Consider the following 6265-nt stretch of genomic DNA (forward strand, 5'->3'; position numbering starts at 1 on the left):
CAAATATTTTTCCGTTAAAAATTTAAAGTTAATCTGACAATAAAATATTATGATTCATATTACAAAATGAAGCTATAACTCCTACCAATCTATTAAACCCGTTATTAGCAACATATGTCAAATCAATCGGCCAAAAATCGAAACATATTTCGAATAATATCCCCGAATTCGATGAAAATTTATAAAAAATGGAGAAATTTAAAATATAAATTGAAACTAGATGTAAACTATAGCGGGTAAACAAGAGGGTTTTCTTTACCTTTTCGACAAAACCAAACACTGTTTTCAACGTCTCTCTCTCTCTCTCTCTCTCTCTCTCATTACACATAAAAAGCACACCCCCCCTCCTATAAACATATACATAATATAATTCTCTACCCCGCTACTCATCCGAGACAAAGATGACCGCTCCCTCTGCTTCTTCTCGCAAGGTTTATTTCTCTCTTTCTAAAATCTTTACACGTTTAAATTCATTTATAATTAATTAATTATATACGTATGCTAATTTATTTGTATAACCCTAATTGTGCGATGAAAATAACAGCCTTTGAGTAAGATCGCGTCCCATCGTTTGCAGAAGGAGCTGGTTGAATGGCATGATCCACCTGCTGGATTCAAACATTACGTCACTGATAATCTCCAAAGGTTTTTTATTTTTATTTTATTTTATTATTATTCATTTATAATCTTTTAATTGTTTGATTTCACTGTTTTTGGGTTGGATTAGAAGCTTGGTTTAACAATGTTTCTTGTTTTTAAAAGATGGGATATCGAATTTACGGGTGCACCGGGTACTTTGTATGCGAATGAGACTTACAAGCTTCAAATTGATTTTCCTGAGCATTACCCTATGGAAGCACCACAGGTTTTCGCTCTTTTCTTCAAATTGCTTTGCATTTTGTGATTGTAAATTCCTTGTATGGCTAATATTATGAAGAAGTATATAAGCTTGAAAAGGGGGTTAACTATCAAATACATCACTCGTGTTCAAATGTATCAAATGAGTCATATACTGGAAAAATGACTTAATTTGGAAAGTAATTTGAAATTATAACTCAAGGTGACCATCTGTCAATGACTAAATTGTTACAAAATTTTAACTTTTAATGGTTAAGTTGATACAATTTATTTTTTAAATTTAAGTTGAGTCACTTTTGCAATGAGCGACTCGATTGATACATTTAAACCCAATAAATGTTGTATTTGACAATTAACCCCTTGAAAAAGGTATGATCGGGAAGAAGAACTGTATTGATATGTGATGTTATTGTAGTCTTTATGAGTAGATATCAAAAAATGAGTTTATATTCTAGAATTGGACCTAATAATGATGTGTATGGGTTAGTGTTTAAATTAAAAGATTATGCATTGTGATTATTGATTGAAAAAGTATAAAGAAAAAATATTCTGAAGACATGATTTTTAGAGGCTTCTCATGTTTCTCCCATTTATTGGGATAAATTGACAATTTTAACAACTTTTCGTCTAGTTTTTACTAAAACAATGTTTCTGTTTTCATGGGCCATTTTCTATATTGTTGATAGACTTATTGTTTCACGAAAAATTCAATCCTCCTGCTTCGATTTCACAACGAAAACCTCTTATTTTTCTTGTGCAAACAACCTGCAACGAGCAACGAGCAACGAGCTGCTGTTTTCAAGTATCTTTTCTATTTTATCATGCATATCTAGGGTGATTCTAATATAAATACGGTTAGCCTATATGGGAGATACGCATTCTAAAAGAGCGTATAGTGCATTTACCCAATTTGAGAGAGCGTATCTCAAAATTTAATAAAATAAATAAGCGAGATACCCAGTCTGAGAGAAGGGTTACCTATCTCAGCTTGGGAAAATTAAATAAAAAATGTAGGCGAGATACCCATTCTGGAAAAGCGTATATGTGGACACCAGTCTGTGAAAGCGTATCTCGCAGATATATTTGGCAAAACATTCCTGATTTGGTATTAATGTCAGCGCGATTGGTATTTTCGGTATTTATGACCTTCACTCATTTTTGGTGTTTGAAGAGATATTTTTCTTTTTGTTTTTCCTCTACTGGGATTATTATCTTTCATGTTTATCTCATTCTCAAATTCAGTGTAATAACTTTTGAACTTTTGTTTTCTTTTATAATAATTTTACAACTGATTTGGCAGGGAAAGATTTTACTTTTGTTTGAAGTACTAGATTAAAAAAAAGTGCTTCTTATATTCAAATTATATCCCCAATAACTTTTATGTTTAAGTCCTGCCTCAAATAATTTTTTTCTTATCATAATTGGTACTGTTTGTTATGCTAGCATACAGTTTACTCTTTTTCTTTTATGGTAGTTGGAAAAAGGTGCTTTTGTGATAAAATTGGCCACGGCAAGCAAACATAACTTCATATACACTCCTTGTAGGTAGAGAATCATAATGCATGCAACTATTGTAAGGGATGTGCTTCGAGAGTGTGCACATTGCAACTATTAAAAAGCTTTTCTCTTCTTTTTTTTAAATTCCCATCTCTATTAACCAACTTATATTCGGCCGTGGCCTTAAAAAGAGACAACTTAATAGCAGCTCACATGTTCTTGTGGTGGCTTCTTAATTCCCTGCGAGTGAGGTTATACAATAATGCATAGGAGTGATATGGTTCAATAAACAGCAAAAGATTAGAGTATTCGTAATTTGCATTTTTTGATATTGCTTTTAAATGATTAATGAGTAGATGAAAGATTTCGGGAAACACTATGATACAGACGCTCGGTTGGTTTAAATCTTTGAATCATGATTAAATCTCTTGTTTTTGTTGCCAATTAAAATCTTGTTTATGTTAAATTCATTATGAACTATCGACTTGCATAATGACTCCATCTTTTACTCTTTTGGTTGGCCAGGTTATTTTTGTTCCTCCAGCGCCTCTCCACCCTCACATATATAGCAACGGTCATATCTGTTTAGGTTTGTTTGCAACTCTTTGTACTGGGAACATCTAATTTAATTTAATGCATCTCCTTATCTCCAACCTCTCTCTTCATCTCTTTAATGTATGTATGTAATTGCATATGTTGTTAAATTATAGTCTTTCAGTCTTTACTTTTCAAAATTATCAAATATATTGGCGTCCTTGTATTGTCATCATCATTGCCTAGATGTCGACCTGATTTTTAAGGAAAGGTTTTCAAATTTCACCTCACATATTAAAAAAGGTGAATAAATAGAGTTGCATCAGGGAATGCTCTTGCTAAACCTCTGAACTCTAAAAAACGTGTTGAGAAACGTTAAGTGCAAGATGGCACACATACACAACTGAGCACACCTCTTCTTAGAGTGTAATAATCTAATACTCTTGAGCTTTGTGTCTTGGCAGTATCTGTAAGTTTTTCAATTGGCACTAGTTGCTTCAGAATACACACTTATTAGTGTGTATAGTAAAATTGTTTTTAATTACCCTAGAGATATAAATTTGTGAACCCTTAAAACCTTGAGATGATGAGCTTGTAGGAAGATATAGTAAACTAGAGCTTCTGAAAAATAGTAGCAGAGGCTCGAAGCCCTGCTCAATTCCAACTTTGCCCATGCTTTAATGCTTAGAGAAACTTAAGCCCAAGGACAGTTGTTTCCTTGCTCTGTTAGTTTTACTTCCGTTTTTAATTGGTAGGAAAGAAAGAAATGCTTGACTATCTGCAATACCTTTTGGTCTGATGATTTTGAGTCATTTGTATGTAACCAGATATCTTGAGGGGGGTGGGGGGTGGGGGTGGGCGGGGATTTTATTAATTGTAGGTGTGTCTTCAATTGCCTATATTGTGTAGTCGAGGCTCGAAGCCCTGTTCCTGCCATGTGCAGTATTGCTAGATTTTAGTCTTAACTAAGTCATAATACTCGAAATTATTAATTTTCTGAGCGCTGGCCAAACAATCGTTTTGCTGGCCGTGTAATGCAAATGCTGTTTACTTTACCTCAATTTTTGGACATACATTTTGTTACATAGAGAAGGAAGAAAGTTAAAGTGATCTATGTCATTTCCAACTTTGCCCATGCCGTAATGCTTAAGAGAAACGTAAGCTTTAGGAAAGTTGTTTCCTTGCTCTGTTAGTTTTACTTCCGTTTTTACTTAATTGGAAAGAAAGAAATGTTTCACTATCTGTAATACCTATTAGTCTGATGATATTTGTATGTAACCAGATATCTTGTATGATTCCTGGTCCCCGGCTATGACTGTGAGCTCCATCTGCATCAGCCTTCTCTCAATGTATCGAGCTCCCCGGTGAAGGTATATGACTACTAGTTGCTGAGATTCAAAATACCTCTAAGCCCACATGGAATACTTTGCTGTTGTGGGTGTTTCTAAATCAATTTGTGCAGATCTTTAAAAAATCGTATTTAATTCGCAGGAACGGCCAGCGGACAATGATCGTTATGTAAAGAAGTGTAGGAATGGTAGATCTCCCAAGGAGACAAGATGGTGGTTCCATGATGACAAAGTATGATAACAAAAACGAGTGATGCAAAACTTCATAGTTGCCGCAGCTTTCATCCTTTACCATCCCTTGACATGTATGTCTCGATTTTATGTGGCAAACTATCTGAACTTGATGATCAGCTCTGAGTTTGAGGCTTTGAGCCAATGCTTTTTAATTGTATGTATGTTTCGGTGTTTGAAGTTAAAACTCATCCTTTGTTATCTATTTTATGTATATTAGAAAAGCTGGGCAACCAAGCTATAACTTTTGACGTTAATTTTCTTTTATTTGGATAGACCGTTACCTAAATTTCTTTTTTTCTTTCTATCTAAAATTTTAGTATCCAACAAGAAACACAAAATACTAGAGCAAACCCTAGACCGGCATGTGGAACTAGCTCCAGTTCCATCAAAACCAGCACTAGCCAGGCCAACAAACTAGAAGCTAAGTGCTAAAGCAAATTAGTAAAGCACAGAAATTATAGACGGCTCCTGCCTAAACAACTTTCTAAACTTGTTACAATGCAAAAATTTCTATGTTTTACAAATTTGAATAACCTCGGCAGCTGATTTTCAAGAACTTGTTTCATGAACTCGAGCATGTCTCCCCCGCCATATGTATTATAAAACCCCCACCCCAATAGACGTAATATGCAACTTTAAGGTTTGCTGGAATATCTGCAATACCCATCATATGGTTAAGAGGATACGGGCTAGCTTGCAGAACTGATGTTGAGAAAATACACCCAGTAAGAAGGCCAAGTAAAGACTCAGGCGATGCTTGACCTCGATGTTTTCGTTGGAATGCCAAAAGAGCACAAACAGTCCTTGGTGAAAAGTCTTATTTTAGGCACAGGCCATCTGATAAAAGAACATTCAGGAATATGCAAGGGCATACCAACACTTAGAATGGATTGCCAGATTGAAGAGGTACTGACATTTTCATCACCATCCCAAACAATTAAATCTTCATTATAAATAGTTACCTGACTTGCAATTTGATTAAACGCAATCGCGAATGGATGGTTTGAGAGGAAGGGAGCCGCCGCATCTACCATTGTAGGTAAACTGAACTAACCTCAGCCAAGTTACTTGATTCCGCGATAGATATTAAGATGGGGGGAAACTGGGCAGTAACAGGTTGTTAAGAAGTCATGGGGCATGCCAAAGTAACCACTTAGATTGCCTCCCAATCAAATTTTTGGATATGCTGAAGAGTAAGAGGGCGGATGTTGAGGATTTATCACATCGCCCAACAAGGTGAAGAGACAACCACAGTCCAAAATGCTTTACGCTTTAGAAGCGTTGAGTGTAGCCAAAGAATCCATATGGAAGTGGGATTTGGTTGAATGAATTGTACGCCTGACCTTAAATAATGGAGCTGCCATTCCTCAAGATTTCTTATTCCCAGACCACCCTTTGATTTTGGAAGACAAACATCCGATCAAGCCACATTGTAGTAGGTACACGATGATGGAGTCGCTGTCGCACCATTCCAGAGAAATTTTACAAACAAAGACGGAGGTATATCTGTAGATGCCAAACAGCACAACTTTGAATGATTGCTAAGTTTCTGACACGAATTAGAGAGAAAACAATTCAGTAAACTGTTTAGTTTCTGACAAATTTGTAACAAGTGGCTAGCAGTCCTGGGAGCTAAGTTTACTAGAAGTCAAAGGTGATCCCAGATAAGAAATTGGCAGATCACCCCATGCAAATCCAGTAATTTGTGAGATATTGTGAGCTTGTCCAATTGGGATTAACAGATTTGAATAGAGCTCTTTGACGTGTTTACCAGACCTGAAACTTCTGAAAAA

The 6265-nt window shown here is 35.5% G+C and overlaps 1 pseudogene; it reads left to right on the plus strand.

Moving 5' to 3' along the window:
• The first annotated feature begins 301 nt into the window (after positions 1–301).
• Positions 302–4726, plus strand: LOC141676781 (putative ubiquitin-conjugating enzyme E2 18; annotated as a pseudogene).
• The last annotated feature ends 1539 nt before the right edge of the window (positions 4727–6265 follow it).

Source organism: Apium graveolens, chromosome 8, assembly GCF_009905375.1.
Source record: "Apium graveolens cultivar Ventura chromosome 8, ASM990537v1, whole genome shotgun sequence".
NCBI classification, from domain to species: Eukaryota; Viridiplantae; Streptophyta; class Magnoliopsida; order Apiales; family Apiaceae; genus Apium; species Apium graveolens.